Consider the following 22019-nt stretch of genomic DNA (forward strand, 5'->3'; position numbering starts at 1 on the left):
TAAAGTGCCATGAGAATGGGGGTAATTGTAGGTTATAAAATTTACTATGGGTCCCACTCAAGTATCACGAGATTATCTCTCAACCACCTCCCACTATCTATCAACCGCCTTCCATTATCTTTAAAGCATATCCCATTATCCCTCAATCAGATGAAGGTGGAACATACAGATAATTGTTATATAAAATCCAATAAAATGGATCGATAAAGATCATTTTGAAAAGGGAGACCAAAAAGCTCATTCTCAATATGTTCTTTTTATTATGTAACACATGCTATATTTTTCACTCCAGACAAAATATGCTAACTTAAGCATCAAAGTGTCTCCAGTTAAGGCCAGGACCCTTTGACACTCTTGCTATTTTGCAGGCAATCGATTGCCGATCAAGCCATACCAAAAACTGCATCAACATACTGTATTTTATCGTTTGGGTTTGTTGTAGGGGTACCCATCCCTTTGTTGTTTGATCCCATGTAACTTGATTTCCCTTATTTGAATAGGAAAAAAAAAAAAAAAAAAAAAAAAACCTAAAATTTTGAAATCACGCATAGTCGCATGCTTTCATCATCATTTTTTTTTTTTTTTTTTTTTTTTTTAAGGCGGATAGTTTAAACCAACAAAATGCGGATGAAACACAGATAGTTTGCTACTCGATCCGTAGCATTACATTCTTAGAGCCTGTTTGAGATTGCGTTTGAGGGGCCTAAAAGTATTTTTAACACACAACAAGTCCGTTTGAAAAAAAAAAAAAAAAGTATTCATTTGGTAAAAAAATTAAAAGCGTTTTTAAGGGTCCAAAAAGCCTAAAAATAGTTAAAACACACTTTTGGCAAAAACATAAAAATGAAGCTTTTGTCCAAATGCACTTTTGTACTTAAAAGCTATATTTCTCATACGCAACCCCAAACACTCTCTCTGTTATAAAACGGCGTGTTTTATCCCATATATATTCATCGCTTTTGAAAAACCCTTAGCCTAACTCAGATCAGATTATCTCTTGCCATCAAAGACCCAAACGCCGTGGTCCGTGACTTTCGGCTCTCAGATCTTCCGCCGGGACTCCTCTTAGATTTTCCTGTTATTACACTACTACTCCTCTCCTCTCAGATTCTCTCTCATTTTTGCCGTTCTTTTAGTTTTTTGTTTATTTTTACGGACTATATCTCGGATTGGTTTTGCTGCTTTTTGGTATTGTGGTTGGAGTTTTTTCGGTATTCTGAATTTAGATAATGCGATTGATTATAAGTTTAATTTTGGGACACTCTTGATTTGTTCTCTAGATTTTTCATTCTGAACTTCTATTCCACCCTTGAAATTGTAACACCAACACCGTTCTCCACCGCCCACGAAATACTCCATGGACGCATCCACGATGCCAGGCCAGCGGTCACCATTAGATGAATCATCACATCGCCCTCCTACAATTACTTCTTCTCCTTACGACATCCTTTGTTGCATGCCTATATTTAAGGCCGTGGATTCTCATGAGAAGTTGATTTCGAGATGGTATACAATTAAAGTTGAGGCCGACTGTCCTCTGAAGGTCGATAGTGAAGATAGTGAGGAGATCTTTCCATTTTGGGAAGGTGAACTACCAAATTGCTCTAGCTTTGCAGCCATAGCCCCCGATTTGTATTGTTTGGGTGGCAATCGTGACTTTTATCCTGATCGTAATCCATCGGTTTCTGCCTATGCTTGTAAATTGGACGTTACCGCGGCCCGTCCATCTACGGAGTGGATTCCTGTTATGCCAATGAAATATCCTAGACTCGATGCTCACGTCTTTGCAGTAGACGGTAAGTTTCATGTGTTGGCTGGAGATATGACTAATTCTTGTTCAAACGGCCTGGAACTTGAGGTTTTTGACCCGCTGACTCAAAAATGGGAAGAAGTGCCTGATGATCCTCCACTTCCGGTGGAATCTAAATTTATTTCTGCAGCTCTTGAGAATCCAAACCGGATTCTCGTTGCCACAAAAACAGTTTTCAAGGACTTTTATGAGTACTTTCTATGCATATGATGTGCGGCGTCGTTCCTGGGAGAAGCATGCTGAGCGCAAGGTAGATGCCAGATGTCCTCTGGGATATAGCGGAAGGGCCGTAGGTGCAGTAGGTGATACGCTGTACTGGTTAACAGACGCCACAATGTTGCTTTCCTACAACTTAGCGCAGGACCTGTGGCTCAAAGGGAGTCTGAAAGGTGTAGGGATATCATTTCTTGATAAATATGATGACCCCTACACACCTGGTTTCGTTCATCTGGAGAACCAAATGTTCTGCGTTTTGCAGTGTGCATCTTCTTCTGAACTTGAGTGTGTCACTGTTCATGTTGAGCCCACGTCGAGGAAGAAGTTGGTTATATCGGTAGTTGCTATCCGGAAATACGTGACGGAACTCCCCACCCACGTATCGAAATGTCTTTCGCTGTAAGATTCTTGCTTTATTTCTCTCCATATTCCTTTATTTTTTCCCAAACACAAACATTTTCTGTGCGCATTTTGGCTACTACGCACTAGTTCTGGTATTCGTTTTTATGTCTTGTACAATGAATTTCTTAAATAGGAGCTATTAACTGCTAGCTTGTATTTGATTGTCAAAATAAGCATGTTTGCAAAGGACTTTCTTAAGAACATATGCTTTTTAAACAAATTAATGGGGAAAAGGAGATAGTTAATATAATTGAACATTTTGATTCTTAGTTTTTGAGTTGGATGAGCAATATAATTTTCAATTTTTTCCAAATGAAAATGTATGGACATCTTTTGCTATTTTCTATTTTTTTTGTTTTTGTTTTTGTATGACGTTTTCTTTAAGTGAGGAGGAGAAAATTTGTGAGTTTAGTAAGAGGCCCGAAGGACTCTAGATCTCAATTACATTAATCAAGTGATAGGCAGAAAACCTTTCTCAATAAAGCATATTGTCTCATTATGGTATTAATAGTTTGAGGGTGTTGCACACCTACTTGTTTGGATGTCGAACATGTTTGGTATTAAAATTTTTTGCAGAAACGTTCGTGGACATGAAGTTTTAGCTCTCTGCAAGATCTTTAGAAATTAGAATCTACAATAAACGTGTGTTGACATAAAATTTAGATATCTACAACATCTTAGCAGTCTTCAAATTATTAAGAGACAAACATTCATCAAAAGTTAACCTACGACCCTCTTAATGTAGTTCTTGAGCATGATGCATTTGCAAATATGTAAATAGGACTCATGGTGCTTCCAACAAATTTTTCCCTTAAGCATGCACTAGGAGGAGCAAATTTAATATGCACATAACGTTACAGTTGGTTATTTGTGTAAGTGCTAATGGGTTTTAAAATTGCAGGGGTAAGCATGAGGTACAAATTAGCGAAGAAGCCAGCCAGGCAAGAATCAAACAAAAAAAATATTATTGAAGCACGGGGAAAGAGAATTATAATTCTAGGTTGCTTTCTTAATCTCTTATGTTTTCATTTTTTTTGTTTTTGATACGAGGTTTCCGGTTTCACCTATAAGGCCGGACAGTACTTCGGGCTACCACCGAGGTGGGTACCGACTTGTAGAGGCCCAGCCCAGGATCCACCGACTAATTCCCGGATCTGTGCACCACACCCACGAAAATTTCTCTACACAGATCGGGTAAGTCACTGGCTTCGCCAGGGGGTGTGGCCCCAAGAGGGAGGTAGCACCCAGTAGGATTCGAACCTGAGACCAAGAGGGAGCACACCACTTGATATCAAGCTCATCACCAACTGAGCCAACCCCTTAGGGTTTATGTTTTCATTTTTTTCTTGTGTGAGAAGTGTTATTCACTCACGTTAGCTTGGTTTGATTTGATGAGGGCACTGAAAACATGTATGCACAAAAATAATTTTTATTTTGTGATGAATTTTAATTTAAAGTTGTTTGTTGAGGCTCCCCATATAGAAATTTATTATTGTTTTTCTTTCCTTTTTTTCCCGTTATCTTTAGCTTTAGCCCCACTTTTTCGTACAAGAACAATTTTGCTTTCAGTTTAGAATCACATCCGACAAATATTTAGTTAAAACTTAGATAAAAAAACACTTTTTTATTTTTATTTTTTTTAGCTACCAATTTTTTCAAAACACTTACATCTGGCTTAGTATTTTAACTATTCACTTTCATTTTTTCATTTAAAATACTTTTTATTTTATTTTATTTTTTATCTACTTTCTATATTCAAAAAGAAGACAGTGAACACAAATGTTTATATATATATATATACTAGGCTCAACAAATCTTTTGCCATTTTGTTGAGTCGGATGTGGAGCATTTTTTGCTACAAAGGTAGACAAAATAGCTTTTTAGCTATCTTGTTGAGTCCAATGTGAGTGCTCTTAAACAGCTTAATTAATTCCATACTATTGGCCCACGCATAGTAGTTGCATTTTAGACTACTACTATGCATTTCAGATGCATCATTGAGCTCACACCCCACAGAGAAGTTGTGACTTTAATTACTTGTGTTGTGGGATGTACCTTCGAGATTTAATCTTTAAGGTGAATGCATAAAGTAGCCATGTCTTAGAGGGGTTCATTGTTGTCTTTTTTTTTTCTTTTTTTTTTTTTAAAAAAAAAAAAAAAAAAAAAAAAAAAAACGTATTTGATAGATTGACTATATTTTTAAGAATTAAAATTTTCAATTTTGAAACTATAAATTTTTTTTAAATGTAAGAATTAAATTGAAATGCAGTACCCAATTTCGGGGATAGTGTAAAAGCGTGGACAAACAAAACCATGTGGAGGTAAGTGAGTAATGCTACAATTCCTTTTTGTACTCATCTAACAATGATATGGCTCTTAAAATCACCATTGGGCTTGTGATTGATTATTATTAGATTTTGATCAAATTGTGATTTTAGGAAGCACATAATTTTTGGAAGGACACAAGAGAGACTTCTAGAATTACTCGAGGTAAGTAGGTTATGCAGGATAAGGATTCTCTACAATTTTGAAGAAAATGTAATTTTTTAAATTATGAGATGTAATTTTTAAAATTACAATTAGATTAAAATTCAATAGTAATTAAACTCAAATTTAATAGTGATTTTAAAAGAGATATCAATTTTAAGAGATAAGAAAAAGATAGAAGTTGGTCCTAACAATCATATATATATAATCTGTTATTAATCGTATTCGCATATTTGAGAAGCAGTTTTTAAGTCAAAAAGCACTTTATAACAAAAGCATTATTTTTAAATTTTTGTCAAAAGTACGTTTTAGTAATTTTTAAACTTTTTAAACCCTTAAAAGTGCATTCAATTTTTTACACAAGCGTGTCAGATTTGATTAGGTCAGATTTGATTAGGTCATAGGTTCCATCTCACGAGTAGGAGAAGGCAAAGGAGTGTAGTAAGGCGACGAAGCACAAGGCGTTGAAAACAGCGTCGCTTCGTCCACATCGATCATCACGGACACCACTGGCAACGAGCTTGACACCCCAACGACCCCAACGCGCTCCTCTGTAATCACCCTCTTCGATTTCGTCTTCCCTTTCTCCGAAGAAGAACAGTTCTCACAGTCCACACCCTCTCTCTCTCCTCCTCTATCGTAAACAAAAACCTAGACAATGTACAATCCCCGCCACTTCAAAACATTGTCGACCTCCGCTGTTTCTCCTGCGTGGAGAGGGAGAAGGAGCTTGCTGGGGCTTAATGCGGGATTGATTTTTCCAGCAGAAAAAGTAGAAGAGCTCCTTTGAGGGGTTGTAGAGTGAATTCTCTTCGCCATCAGAGACTCTCTGCCTACAGATCCTTCTCCGTCGCCGAAGCATGCAGAAGAGCTGAGCGAGTATGGCTACAAGAGAGACAGTAAACACCACAGTGAGTGCCGAGCAAAGCTTGCTCAGACCGATCATGGTGGATATTTTATCAAAGAATTGTTTTGGTTTGGAGTTTCCATGAGATTGTTGCTACCCGGCCGGGACAATTAGACATAGTTGGAGGGTTAAGGTTGCCGTTGGTGGACCCGCATTTAAAATTTGAACCAGTTGGGTGGACGAGAGTTTAGTTCGCATGAGGTAGGTGTGTTTGGCAAAGGAGTGGCCAAACCGGACCCAAAGACCTAATTTTTAAAAAAAATATAAAAATCAAATCCTAATATTCTTAGTTTTTATATTACATCAATCACTTTATATTACAATTCAAATAAAAAAATTACTACAAAATAAATTTTTTCACTTTTTTATACAAAATACAAAATAAATTTTTTCACTTTTTTATACAAAATATTCTTACCTTTTTTTTTTTTTTTTTACTTCTTTTTCTTACATCAATCAAATCTATTATAGTTCTGGTCCACTTCTTTTTTAACATTGATAGACATAGACTGCACAATTGTCAATTGTATTTTGACCATACAATGATACGTACATTAATACTGACACTGACAAATGCCGGTTGCTGGTCGGGTAGGTCGGTTGGCAAGTTCAATGCCAATTACACAACACAGAATAAGTATATTGGTTCATCTAAATCAATGGGTTGGGACATACGTACAAAAAACATTATAAAACAATGTTTTTTTTTTAATCTTTTCATACCAAACATTCTGATTTTTTTCACATTAATTCATTTTTGCTACAAGAAAAAAAAAAAGAAGAAAAGCCCCAAGGCTCAATTTTTTGTTTTGTTTTTTTCACAGTAATTCATATTGCACACTTCCCATTTTCCTTCTTGAATCAGATTCATATCTAGATATTCTTTGAGATATATTCTTTTGTTTGATTTGCTGCAAATTGGAACACCTGGGATGGTAGAGGAAATAAGTAAAAGAAATAAGCAATCTACAATTGCAATGGTCCAGTGGGTCCACAGAAGGAGAGAGAGTTGTGAAGTAGAATTTATGAGAAGGGAAAAAAAGTGAAAGAATTGAAGCTCATCCGCCCCACATCGATAAGGAAGCAAAAGATCCCACCTTAGTTATCTATAAAAGGGCATCTCCTCACAAGAAGAAAATTATTAAAACAAAAGTATTGGCTCACATGGAGCATGAGCATTGCTTGTGAGGGGGTCCCACCTTCGCACTTTACAATGCTTGTTGATCCTTTTTGGCTCACTTAGTTGGGGCTTGCCTAGCTAGTAGCTTGGGCAAGGTGGCTTTTTTAAGCCACTAGCTTGGGCAAGGTGGCTTTTTGAGCAGTGGCTTAAAATATAAATTTTATAATAGAGAAATAAAAGTCTAAGTTTGTCGAGCCAGCTCGGCTCGCTGAATATGCTAGCTAGCCGAGCTCAAGCAAGGATAACTCCTTAGCAAGCCGAGCTCGAACACAATTGTTAGGCTCGTGTCTAAGCTCGGCTCAAGCTCAACTAAAACTTATATGGACAGGCCAAGCTCGCCCAAGCTTGACTCGTTTACACCCCTACTTCCATGTCGTGTACATGAGACGAAATGATAGGGGCTAACAAGGGATGTTTAAACAATATTTCAAACAAAAGAACATGTACACATTTATTTTTGTTTTTCTTTTTTCAGTTCCTTTTTTTCATCATCCTTAATTAAATCCCTAATCAAATCTTAAGTACAAAAAAATTGATTAGTAATTTTTCGTATCAAAAAACATTCTAGTAAAGTCATACTTCTTTTAACGGCGGGTTACATTGTCACTAGCTAGCTATTTGATCCCATGTTCTATATCCTTTTTTTACATTATATATATGACCATCTGATCATCTGTAAGTAGCTTCATTAATCCATCCCATTGGTTTTTCCAACGAAATTTCTATCCAAAACCATGCCAAAAGAAATTTATTAGAATAATTATAATCAGTTGGCAAGGCCAGCTATATGCAGTTGAACATTTACTCCAATGCACTAACAACACATGCATCCAATTAAACAGCATAAGATCGAAGATTAAAAAAAAAAAAAAAAAAACAAAAAGCATCAGAAAATTCAGCCGATTTCATCAAGTTCAGTCGTAGTACTGAAGATAATTATCATATACAGCCACAAAAGTGGCGAACGTAAATTTAAGCAAGCCTTTGAGCACCAATTGAAGTCCCGAGTAAACAAGTAAACCTTAACTTCCAATCAAACTAGTTTTAACACTAAATATTTCAAATTAACTCATCTGTAAGACTTTTTGTTGCTAGTTTGAATGAAAAAAGTTACATGCGACTAGCACTTGCATGCATGCATCTGAACCATTTTTGCATTATTAATTTACCCTTGTTTTTCTTGTATGAAAACGTGTCGCTTTAACGGTACGGTGGAGATTACCAAAAAAAAATTAAAGAATTTATGCAAAAGCTTGGCTGCTTCGCCGCATGGCCATCATCCCCTCTATTTTGTGAAACAAATTATATGGCCACCCTTGTGAATACGATAATATTTACTAATATAGTTTAATAAATATAGATGTGTCATAATTATAATCACACCAACAAAATAAAAGTGTGGTTCTGGTTATTACACACCAAATGCATCATCAAATCAATTTGACAATCAGGATGTTGTCTTTATGTATCATTAAATCCTCATTAATCAAAAGGATTTCTATCCTCCACATTTGAAACGATAAATTATATCTGATCCTAGCTTGCATGAGATGGAATAATCAAGCAGAACATTTCATATTGTAAATGATATCGAGTGTATGTTGGGTGCACATTAATACAACAAAAAGTCCATAACATTTGCATCGCTTCATTATTAAAGATGTTGAAACATCTTTCTCCCTTCAATTGCATGATGGTTTATGTCCACCCCAGCTTTGGGAAGCTTGGTTGTTACATCTTTTGATGATTGTTAAATGCATGCATGATTGAATGAGTCCAAATATATAATAGGTGTAATAATGTCAGGGTGCCATCGATTGATAAGTCCAGCTATAAGCAGTTGAATGTAATATTGTCAGGGCGCCATCGGTTGATAAGTCCACACCCATTCCATAAAAACTCCTTCGGCCATACAAAAGTTAATTATTCTACATTGGTTATATACATATAGTGTCTGTATTATTAGCCTATATATATAAGCCTCTTCTATACATTATTCTGTGTGATTCAATATATATAGTGCAATGATAAGTCCACACCCATTCAGTGTAGACTTATCAAATTATAGTGTCTGTTTTTATTCATTTGAATGATTTAAGGGATTTTTTTATTTATTTGTATGACTTACTTCGATTTTTAGGCATATTTTGGAAGTGGTTTTTTTTTTTTTTTTTTTTTTTTTTTTTTCAAATCAAAATAAGGCAAAAATTTATTTATCAAACATTCATACTAATTTTCTATTAATGCTTTAATAATGAAAATCAATGTTTTTTTTCTTAATACTTTTTCCCTTTATACTTCTTTTGATTTTAAATTAATCATATTGGAATACAATTTTAACATGTTTTAATTTATATATATTAAACTAAAATTAAGGGTCTTATGTTTTAATTCATTTGATCGTTTTATGGGTTTTTTTCTTTTGTAAGATTTACTCGGATTTTCAGGTATTTGTTTCAAAGTGCTTTTTATGCTTTTGAAAACAAAGAAGATTAAAATATATTTGATTGTTATGCAAAAAATGAATGTAAACGCTTGGAGAGCACCTAACATTCCCTAAACGCTTTGGAAACACTATAGAGATAATTAAGCATTGAATGTGATGTGAGTCATTGGGATGATTTTTTGATTGCATTGATTGAAAGATGTTTTTTTTTTTTTCTTTTATTTTGTTGTGTATATTTTCTAATGGCTCAAAATTATATGGATAGGTATCACATCAATAATATTAAAGATCCTTGCTAACTTTCTATTAATACTTTTATAATCACATGCAATCCAAGTTTTCTGTCTCTTTTTTTTTCTTTTCCGGTAGGAGTAAAGATTTTAACATGTTTTAATTTATATAGATTAAACTAAAATTAAGGCCTTGTGAAGTTGTGATAATAAAATTTTATGTGATTATACATCTATACAATGCTCTGTGTGTAAATTGTAATTGTGTGTCACTATATTGAGTAATATACTGATGTATAACCTTTAGTATGTCTTTTTATTTAAAGAGGTATGATATATTTTTTTTACAACCTATAATGAAAAGTACAATAGAAAATCCAAGTAAAAAAAAGAATAAAAAGTTTTGAAATTAAAGTATAATGAAGAATCCCGTGTAAAGCATTGGTTATGAGCTACTTATCAATAATACAAGCTTCTTTATATATATATATGCTCCAAATAATACAACATATCTGATTCCTGGCCTTACAACACACCATATTTGATAATTGACCTTATTATACGCAATACAAGCTTCTTAACACAATAGACATGTATCTTAATTAAGAGGCCTTATTGTTGATAATACAAGCTTCTATGTTACAAATACACACGGGTTTGATTATTGGCCTTATTATACGCAATACAAGCTTCTTAACACAATAGACATGTATCTTAATTAAGAGGCCTTATTGTTGATAATACAAGCTTCTATGTTACAAATACACACGGGTTTGATTATTGGCCTTATAACACATCTGATAATTGGCCTTATTGTTGGTAATTTTCACACTGAGCCGGTGCTGGTGCTGATGCCGGTGCTAGACAAGTGTTGGTGCAGATGAAAGTGTGGTTGTTGGTGTTGGTGCCATTGATGGCGCTGGTGACGGTGCCTGTGACGGTGCCGACGCTGAAGGCAGTGGAGGTGGTTGTGGCGGTGGCGATGCCGGTGCCGTTGCCAGTGCTGGTGCCGGTGGCAATATCTTGCTCAGGTCCAGGAATTGGCCATGCGCCAGAAGCTGTGATAGCAATAAGAATTAGAAGTTACAAGTTACAATGATCAATGAAGACTTAATAATTCAAATTGGAAGAGTTTGAGTTCAATAAGGATGAGGTAAAAGTAAAACCCTTGATTTACATCATCAAATTACATGTTAACATGTACAGAAACATTTAACAAATAGCAAATATACTCTAGCACACCTAAAAATTATCTTTGAACACTTACCGCCACACTATAAACAGGTAAGAACGGGTGGGGATGAGGTACCCGGCCCAAAGTCATTAGGGTGATTCGACCACCCTCGGTCAATAGACCTTTGGAGGTGATTGAGCTAACTGTATTGAGCTAACAATAAATCTAAATTTTCTAGATTTTTTCCTTTAACATTCCCCTAAAGCTAAAACGGCTTAAAGTATGCAATGTGTTTTAGCTTGAAGTTCATAATATAAAAGCTTAAGCTGATAGGAAGAGGTTAATTTAATCACTTAATCATTAGTTTAACACTCCCCCTCATGTGTGGGCTCAAACTCCCTTTTAATAGGTGAGACTCAACACATGGAATATTTAATTTAAATGGAGGGTTAATTGACGGGAGTCAAGGTTCGATCACATGACCTTTTAGCTCTAATACCATGTAAGATTTTAGAAGAAGAAGGAATTCTTTTATTTCACTATATATCTTCTGCGTACGAATAGTCTATTATATAGACTGGAGAAGAGGAAGCACATCCCTTGAATCAAGGCCCAAATTATGCATAGTTGTTCCTTTAACAACTATAAACAAGTTAGAATAGGTGGGGATGAACTACCCGGTCCAAAGTCATTAGGGTGATTCAACCACCCTCAGTTAGGAGACCTTTGGAGGTGATTGAGGTAACTTTGCATCACAGACTCATATATACCTTACAAGTAATTAGAATTACACGTACATATATAACAATTGAGAATATAGACGATGCATGCACATATCAAAACAGAATCTGAGATGCATATAAATTGTATGTGAAAAAAAAAAAAAAACAAAAACCCTCATATAAATTGTAGATGCATGATTTAGGAAAGATATAAACATACTAACCTGCTCCTGACAGAGTCCCATCTCTGTCGCCGCCCACATGCCATGCATAGTAGCCGAGCAATGTTTTATCCCTAGCATATGTAACCTTAGCAGTGATACTCTTGATACCATTATAACCAATCCAAGTAGTCCCAACACTGAAATAGTCTACAACATAGTCGAGACTGTATTGATCAATGCCGTCGGAGTGTGTCTCTTTGAAATACTGGATTTGGTTATAAAGTATAGTCCCCTCTAAGGGATCAATATATACTCCAGCAGCCTGTCCATCAGCTGGTCCATCAGCCGGGGCAAATATTTCAGTCTTTGCAGTATCTATTAGACGCCACGCAGCGCCATAAAAAGGAAGGCCGAGGACTATTTTTCGGGCGGTCACCAGTGGTTGAATCCAAGCATTGACTCCGAGATCCCCATAATGCGGGATTAAGGGGTCTTTTCCTTTGAGCAATGCAGCAAAAGGTCCAATAGCATTCTGTGAGAGAGCGGGGTTATAGAAGTCATACGCCACTAGGTTGATCCAGTCCAATCTCCTAGCAATAGCATCAACAGGATATGTGACTGTGGGCAACGTCGACGACGTGTAATTGACCGCTGCGACTAGAAGCAATGGGTCATTTCCAGTCAGCTTGGACTCTTTGTCAACGGCTGCACGCCATTCATCGAGGAGGGAGCCAAGGTTGGCCATTTGGACCACCGTTGAGGGGTACTGCCAGTGCAGGCTAAGGCCATGGAAGTCGTTAGACCTTGCTAGCTTTATTGAGGAATCTATGAATGATTTGCGGGTACTGAGCTGGATAGCCATTGAAGCAAAGGTCGTAGCAGTACTAGGGTCAGAGAATCCACCGATGGATAAAAGGGTTTTGACCTTTTTGTTTGTTTTTTGCAAGGATTGGGTGAAGGTTGAGAACTGCATCCTATATTCGTCAAGAAAGCTGACCTCATTGGCAGTACCATTGGTGTTGGGTTTGACATCCGCAAAGGAAGCAAAAAGATGGGTGAAAAGCTGGGAAGGTATGCTAGACACCGGGATTGGGAAGTCACTGTGGCAATACCAGTATCCGGCTTTCATTGGGGGAATAATAGCCGCAATAGCAGTATTAGAGCGAGCCAATGAAGCGAAGGTGAGGACAAATGCTATAATGCATTCTCTCCACCATCTGCCCACCATCTCTGCCTTGCTCTAGGCTAATAGCTATGAGAATGAGATATTGCTTTGAGTTTTCAGAAGAGAATGTATATATAAATAGGCTTGCAGTAGGCTTTCCTTTTACCCCCTCCCTTTTTTTCCCTCTTGGAGTAATTTACTTGCTTACTAGCTAGTAAATTATCTAATACGATTGAATATTAATGTTGGTTGCTCCATTAATCGCCGCCATTGTAGGGTCGGGAATTAAGAATCTGTGGCTAGCGTTATGCTTCCTTGCATGCATGAGACGAAATATATAGTAGGGTCTTTATGCCTTGACGCATTGTCAATGATATCAACTCCCGTTTGAGCCATATACCAAACTTCCGTATGATTTACAATTAATGCTTCCAAATGTCTTAATTCCTCCCTTCAAGGTACGAATTAGGATGATTTTGAACTGTGAATATTGGGTTAGTTATATTTGAGTAGTATTTTTGTCCTATTAAAAAGTGAAAAGACAAAAATACATACCCATCTAATATAATTAGTTAGATACTTTACAGTTTAAATGAAATGGAAAGATCATGTTCCGTACAAGTACTATTGCATGGTAATTAGGAGTTTCTGATTATTAAAGGCATGAAGCATGGATAAGTCCAATAGTAGATCAGTGTCACTAATAAAAGAAATTTCAAACTAAAAACCAACTAATTTTTCTCCATTCAAATTGCTAGTAATGTATTAGAGTTAGTAATGTTACTATTCATACTCATTTATTACACTGATTGACTTGATATATTTTAGGTGGATAGCAGTGATTTGTCTTTTAAGTGTCTGACATAAAAAACCACTTAAAATGCTCTTTGTATATATTATCAGTTCTAACTAATTAAATGACAGCATCTAAATTAATTTAATATTACATGAACTATAAAAATAGTCAAATAATAAGAAAAGCTAGCTACTTAATTATTAAAACAATTATACACATCTTGATTTCATACAATATTTTATTGTTATGCGAAAAATGAATACAAACACTTGGAAAGCATCTAACATTCCCTAAACGCTTTGAAAACATCATTGAGATAATTAGGCATTGAATGTGATGTGAGTCATTGGGAGGATTATTTGATTGCATTGATTGAAAGATTTTTTTTTTTCCTTTTATTTAGTTGTGTATATTTTCTAATGGCTCAAAATTATATGGGTAGGTATCACATCAATAATATTAAAGATCCTTGCTAACATCAATAATACTTTTATAATCACATGCAATCCAAGTTTTCTGTCTTTTTTTTTTAATTTTTTTTTATTTTTTAAGTAGAAACAACGATTTTAACTTATTTTAATTTAAATGGATTAAACAAAAATTAAGGGTGTTGTGATAGTAAAATTTTATGCGATTTATACATCTATACGATGTTCTGTGTGTAAATTGTAATTATGTGTCAGTATATTGAGTAATATGTTGGTGTATAACATTTAGTATGTCTTTTTATTTAAAGAGGCATGACATATTTTTTTATTACCTTTAATAAAAAGTACAATAGAAAATCCAAATAAAAAAAAGAATTTGAAATTAAATTATAATGAAAAATCTCGTGTAAAACATTGGTTATGAGCTAGTTATCAATAATACAAGCTTCTTTTATATATATATATATATATATATATATATATATGATTACTGGCCTTACAACACACCATATTTTATAATTGGCCTTATTGTACACAATACAAGCTTCTATGTTACAAATACACGTGGGTCTAACTATTGGCCTTATTGTGGATAATGCAAGCTTCTAATCGAACAAGTATGACATATATTATAAGTGGTTTGAATGTTCACGCCGAGCTAGCCAATGCTAGTGCCGGTGCCAGACAAGTGTTGGTGCATAAAGTGATGGTGTTGGTGCTGGTGCTGGTGATGGCGCTGGTGACGGTGCCAGTGATGGTGCCAACGCCGGTGGCAGTGGAGGTGGTGGTGGCGGTGCCAGTGGTGGTGCCGTTGCCAGATCCAGTGGCGTTGCCGATGGTGGTGTCGGCTGCTATAGCAATAAGAATTACAAGTTACAAGTTAGAATGATCAATGAAGACTTACAAATTCAAATTGGAAGAGTTTGAGTTCAATAAGGATGAGGTAAAAGTAAAACCTTTGATTTACACCTTCAAATTACATGTTGACACGTACAGCAACATTTAACAAATAGCAAATATACTCTAGCACACCTAATAAGTTTCTTAAAACACTTACTGCCACAGTATAAACAAGTTAGAAGGGGTGGGGATGAGCTACCTGGCCCAAAGTCATTAGGGTGATTCGACCACCCTCGGTCAGGAGACCTTTAGAGGTGATTGAGCTAACTTTGCATCACAGACTCATATATACCTTGCAAGTAATTAGAATTACACATACATAACAAGTGAGAATATACACATATCAAAACAAAGAGACGTGTATGTGATAAAAAAAAACAAAAAAAAAAAAACCTCATATATATGCTTCAAAGGCAAATTGTACGTAGATGCATGATTTAGGAAAGATAAAAACACACTAACCTGCTCCTGAAAGACGGGTGAATTCCTGGGAAGGTATTGAAGGCATCGGGGGAATAGCCGCAATAGCAGTATTAGTGCGAGCCATTGAAGGGAAGGTGAGGATAAATGCTATAATGCATTCTCACCACCATCTGCCCACCATCTCTGCTTGCTCTAGGCTAATAGCTATGAGAATGAGATATTGCTTGGAGTTTTCAACAGCTATGAGAATGAGATATTGCTTGGAGTTTTCAAGAAGAGAATGCAAGCCTATATATAGGTAGTAGGCTTTCCTTTTACCCCCTCCCTTTTTTTCTGTCTTGGAGTAATTTTCTTGCTTACTAGCTAGTAAATTATCTGATTGAATATTAATGTTGCTTGCTCCATTAATGGCCGCCATTATAGGATCGGGAATTAAGAATCTATGGCTAGCGTCACGCTTCCTTGTGTGAATGAGACGAAATATATAGGTAGGGTCTTTAGACCGTGACGCAATATTGTCTATGATATCAACTCCTGCGTGACCAATATAATTAATGCTTCCAAACCTCTTAATTCCTTCCTTCAACAGGTACAAATTTGGATCATTTTAAACTGGAGAATATTCAGTTAGTTATATTTGAGTAGTATTTTTATCTTCTCAAAAAGTGAAAAGACAAAAATACGACCCATATAATATAGTTAATTAGATACTTTACAATTCAAAGGAAATTGAGAGATCATGTTCTGTACAAGTACTACTACATGGTAATTAATTAGGAGCTTCTGATTATCAAAGGCATGATGCATGGATAAGTCCAATAGTAGATCAGCGTCACTAATAAAATAAATTTCAAACTAAAAACCTACTAATTTTTCTCCATTCAAATTGCTAGTATTGTATTAGAGCTAGTAATGTTACTATTTACACTCATTTATTACATCGATTGACTTGATATATTTTAGGTGGATAACAGTGCTTTGTCTTTTAAGTGTCTAACATAAAAAATCACTTAAAATACTTTTTGTATTATCAGTTCTAACTGATTAAATGACAACATCTAAATTAATTTAATATTACATGAAGTATAAAAATAGTCAAATAATAAAAAAGCTAGCTACTTAATTATTAAAACAATTATACACATCTTGATTTCATACAATATTGATATAGATTAGGAAAATCCAAGAAGTACTACAACTTTTACTGCAATTCTGACATTACTAACTCATTTGGCAATATTTTAATGGTGAAAAATTAAATAACAAAATTTAATAGGTAAATTTAATTATTTGGTGGCTGATCACGTGATAAGTGTCACATGGACTATCACGTCAGTTTGTAAGGAACATATAACAAAAGTTATAGTACATCTAACAACATTCTTTTGGACAGTATTCAACCCTAAAAGTGGATCACATACATGAGCAGTTAATTTATCTAATATGATTCAAGGAGCACAATACTAGCTATAACCCTAACTATTCTAATGAGTTAAATTAATTGAAGCTTAAATATATGGAAAGACCAATGGAGAGCTAGTATGATAATACAAAATGACAAGAAATAATTAAGAATATAATATAAAATATTTAAGAAATTAAAACTCCTAGTTCATAATCGAATCCAAGATATTTGAGTCTACGGCTCCTCTCGGCTATATGGCTTTTTGTGGGGCCTAAAAGTTACAAACAGAGTAAATTTTTAGGAAAAAAGCAAAATCACTCCCTGCAATTTACAAGATTTACAATTGGCTCTTTGTAGTATCAAAATGAACTTAGAGGTTCCTGAGATATGCAAAAAGTATATATATATATATATATATATATATATATATATATATATATATATATTGCATGATAATTTTATGTCTGCTTAAGAGCTTTAATATTTTGATTGTTAAATTTATGAATGATGAAATGAGCTATTGATTGTTCAAGTGGAAAATGATTTAGACCAAACTACAGCTTATATAACGACACTTGAATAATTGAACGATGAATTTTCAACTGAAATTTTGTCTTCAACTCATCAGTTTCTATTAGCGAGCTTATTAGTACTGCAAAGGCATACATGAGAGGAAAGAGGCGTGTTGAACTGGCCAAACATTTGGATTTTTTTTTTTTTTTTTTACATGTCGGCACAAGAGAAAAGAGATTCAAATTTGTGACTTCCGCTTTATAAGTCATGGTCTCCAACCAATTTAGCTACTCCTTTATAATGCACCAAAATAAATATATACATTTATTCAATAAATCGTGTATTATAAACCAACACCCAAATTATAATTAACATTATATATTGTAATCTCATAAAATAAACAAACTGATTTACCCATAAATAACTTGATATTGTACCCATCTTCCGAATTCCGAACGTTTAATGTATTCCTAATGGTCGTAGCTATCAAGATATATCTTCTAAGACCTACCCATAAAAACTGCAGCCTTCGTCAATAGCTTCGACGACAATTTTGATCCGACATATCTTTAAAAGCAGACACACACGTTTCATCAGATAATTTTCAATGAGGTATTACAGTGTACGTATATGCATGATTATCAAAACCCTACTAAGTTGATCGGCTTTTTCTTCCCATCTTTTGCTCGTTGGAGTCTCTTTCTGATCCAGTGGAATGCGACTGCGTCCTCGATCTTCAACCAGATCATACCACGTGTCTAATAAATATATATTATTTTGAGACATGACCAATACCTAATTGTAACTTACAATTAATTAAATGCCCTACAGCACCCAACTACAGCTTTGTCCTATATATGGCCAATGTTTTCTATTTTCATAGCTCTAGTTTTCATAAATTAGACCGGAAAGTTAAATATTCTATAAAAAAGAGCGATGATTCGCACTTGATTAGTCTAACTAAAAGTTTTATATCTAGAGTTTCATACATCAGATTGAAGCAAGCTTGGTGGCGTTAGAAAGCTAATGCAAATATCTAAAAAGTCATGTTTCACGAGGTTCAGCTAATTCTAATATTTACTAGGTCAAAATGGGCCATAAATCGAAGACTAAAAAGCTAGGCAGAATGGTTCGTGTGCAATCTCATTCGGACGAGATTGCAGCCAAGGAGCAACCAGGGAGGCTCGTCTGCAACTTCGTCCGGACTCTATTTTAGATGAGAGATCACTAGGAGTCATAGAGAGGCTTGTTTGCAATCCCGTCAGGATGAGATTGTAGACATGCCACACAGTTTTGCTGATTCCGACTTTATTTCGTATTATTATTAAGTTTAGGGTTTAGAGGCCTATATATATATATATATATATATATATATATATATATATATATATAGACCTTAGAACGTAGTTATTGATTATATATGAGTTTTGTTCAATAAGAAGCCTCAGAGTTGAGCGTTCTTCTGTTTTCCTTCAAAACTTAGAGAGTATCTAACGTTTTATAAAAGATTTCTTAGATTACTTGATAGAATCAAGATCTAGAAATAACTATCCATTCCTTATTGTTGTTATTCGTTGCAGCCTACTAAGTTACGCTGCATCATATCATGACCAGATTCTCAGAACCTCTAGGCTATGTTTGCTGATGGCCTTCTACTATTCATCTCAAAATTAACACCCAACATTCTTATTTTTTAAATCATATCAATTACTTTTTATTACCATTCAAATAAAAAAAAAATCACTATAAAACAAATTTTTTTTTTTTTTTTTTCACTTTTTCATAAAAAACATTTTTTTTTCTCGCATCAATCAAATATGTTACAATTTTAAGCCACTTCATTTTTTAAGGCCAAACGGTAAAGAAAAATCAATGGGTTTAACAACTCATGATCAAAAAACATATGGAAAACATAATAGCCTTTAATGACCAACGGTCAAAAAATTATTTTTAAGAAAAAAAATTACACTAGGATATATTAAACAAAGAATAAAAGGGCTTATGAAAAAAAACAATAGTTTGTAACACACATATTACAACAATCCCCCACATGTTACAAACATTAAAATAGAATGAGATTCAAAACATGCATCGATGTGGTACCCGAAGGTTTTAACCGCATCTAGGATAAATAAGTAGGAACTTAATGAATCGTTGTAGAGTTAGAATCTTTTAACCAAATCCACAAGTTGACCAAACTCATCACTCAGATAACGCTCTCCAAAAAAAATTTAAATAAAAAAAAAATCCACAAGCGCCAACCTGCTCTCCAAGCGGGTTGGCGCTTTATACAGGCCATGCGCCTCTAGGTTTCATGATTGCTCTAGATACTTGCCAAAATCTCATAGGAGGTGGCACCACCTCCACACTCACATTAGTGGCATCCATCAAGAATGTGTGCAGAGAACACTTCATCCCAACGGGTAGGGACTATGGAACCATTAAGAGTTGTAAACTCATCCTCACTCACTCTGTATGTTTTATACCATAGAAATGGCTTTCATGAGCGCTCTAGAGACCTACCCAAGTCTCATAGGAGAAAGCACCTCCACACTCATGTAGGTGGTATCTATCAGGAGTGTGTGTAAGGACACCACATCCCAACAGGTAGAGACTATAGATCCATTAAGTGCTTTAAGCTCATCCTTAATCACTTTGCATCTTGTCCTGTCTTACACCATAGGGATGGTGATGCAGATTGGGTCATTGAAGAATTCGGACAGAAGCGTCCATTTGCAGGGGCGTTCGGACGGAAACTCTTGATCGACTCGATCTGCATCATCCTCCCTTGATTGGAGAGAATTCGACCTCGAATTTAGCCGATTCTTTCTACGGTCCTTTGGATGCCCTATCAACTCGTTCCACTTGTCCTTCCTAAAGATCAAAACAAGACAACACCCCACAATAAGCTTAGTGTTCTTCATCATTAAAATACAACACCCTAAAATACTTTGAATGCCCCACACACCACTTGACAATTCTATGGATTTGCCGTACTCCTCTCGTCTCTTCTCCCTTCCACGTGCCATGAAAATACTCAAGAATGGGTGACCCGTTCTTTCCCTTGTGAACATATAGTTTTCCTCTCGGGGAACGGACCTAAACCCGCAAAAGGGGCAGGCCCCTCTCAATCCCTCTTGACAAAGCGGGAGTTCATTACGGAGATGTTGGCATCAAAGGTGGTCTATTTGCTATTGGGCAAAGGAGGCAACAACACAGAAGAAGTGTCGGAGGTAGCCAAGGGGTTAGAGGAGGACTTTGCCGATGTGTTTCCAACAGAGTTACTCGAAGAGCTTCCTCCTCTTCGTGATATACAACATCAAATTGACTTGGTGCCTCGGTCAAGTCTACCCAATCGACCCCATTACCACATAAGTCCCAAAGAGCATGAAGAGTTGAGGCGACAAGTGGAAGGATTGTTGGCCAAGGGGCACATTCGAGAGAGTTTGAGTCCCTATGCAGTTCTAGCTTTGCCCACACCAAAGAAAGATGGCACATGGAGGATGTGCGTGGATAGTCGGGCCATCAACAAGATCACAGTGAGATACCGATTCCCTATTCTCTGGTTGGATGATTTATTGGATCAGTTGAGTGGAGCCACCATATTCACTAAACTAGATCTAAGGAGTAGGTATCATCAAATTCGGGTGCGGCCAAGTGATGAATGGAAGACAGCGTTTAAAACGCGGGAGAGATTATATGAATGGTTGGTGATGCCATTCGGGCTATTTAACGCCCCTAGCACTTTTATGAGGGTGATGAACCAAGCCTTTCGCCCTTTCATTGGGAAGTTCGTAGTGGTTTACTTTGACGACATCCTAATTTACAGCCTCGACAAGGAGACACATATCCATCATGTGAGGGAGGTACTTAGTGTACTTCGAAGGGAGAAATTTTTCGCATCATCTGCCAAGTGTTCATTCATGAAAGATTCGGTTCTTTTCATTAGTTATGTGGTGTCCAAGGACGAATTGGCGGTGGATGAATCAAAGGTGGCAGTTGTGAGAGATTGGCCCATTCCCACTACACTATATGAAGTCCGAAGTTTTCATGGGCTAGTTTCATTTTATAGGCGTTTCATCCATGACTTTAGCATTATCATGGCACCTATCACAAAATGGATGAAAGTAGGGAAGTTTTCTTGGAGTGAAGCAGCTACGGAGGCTTTCGGATTGGTCAAGCCAAAGCTAACGACAGCCCCATTGCTTGTGCTCCCAAATTTTGAAATACCATTTGAGTTACATTGTGAAGCTTCCAAGGTAGGCATTGAAGTGGTGTTGAGTCAAGGAGGGAAACCGGTGGCATTTTTTAGCGAGAAGTTGAGTGGTTCAAGACTCAACTACAGCATCTATGACGTGGAGTTTTACGCATTAGTGCAATCATTGAGGCATTGAAGTTCTTACCTAGCCTACAGTGATTTTATCTTGTACTCGGACCATGAGGCCTTAAAGCACCTCAACAGTCAAGATAAGCTCTCTTCTCGGCATGCTAAATGGGCTGCGTATGTCCAACAACTTCTTTCACCATTAACCACAAGTCAAGAGCCCTAAACAAGGTGGCCGCCGCCCTCAGCCGAAAGTCGACACTTTTAATCACTATGCAAAATGAGGTACTTGGCTTTGAATTTTTGAAAGATTTGTTGATTACTGAT

General features: G+C 35.9%; 3 pseudogenes; 1 reads left to right on the forward strand and 2 right to left on the reverse strand.

The window, feature by feature from the left end:
* The first annotated feature begins 1357 nt into the window (after positions 1 to 1357).
* On the forward strand, positions 1358 to 3441 carry LOC148584534 (uncharacterized; annotated as a pseudogene).
* A 1867-nt stretch (positions 3442 to 5308) lies between these two features.
* Positions 5309 to 5861, reverse strand: LOC148584535 (uncharacterized; annotated as a pseudogene).
* A 4627-nt stretch (positions 5862 to 10488) lies between these two features.
* Positions 10489 to 12867, reverse strand: LOC148584536 (class V chitinase pseudogene; annotated as a pseudogene).
* Between the last annotated feature and the right edge of the window lie 9152 nt (positions 12868 to 22019).

This window comes from Corylus avellana, chromosome 7, assembly GCF_965113065.1.
Source record: "Corylus avellana chromosome 7, dhCorAvel1.hap1.2, whole genome shotgun sequence".
In the NCBI taxonomy this organism is placed as follows: domain Eukaryota; kingdom Viridiplantae; phylum Streptophyta; class Magnoliopsida; order Fagales; family Betulaceae; genus Corylus; species Corylus avellana.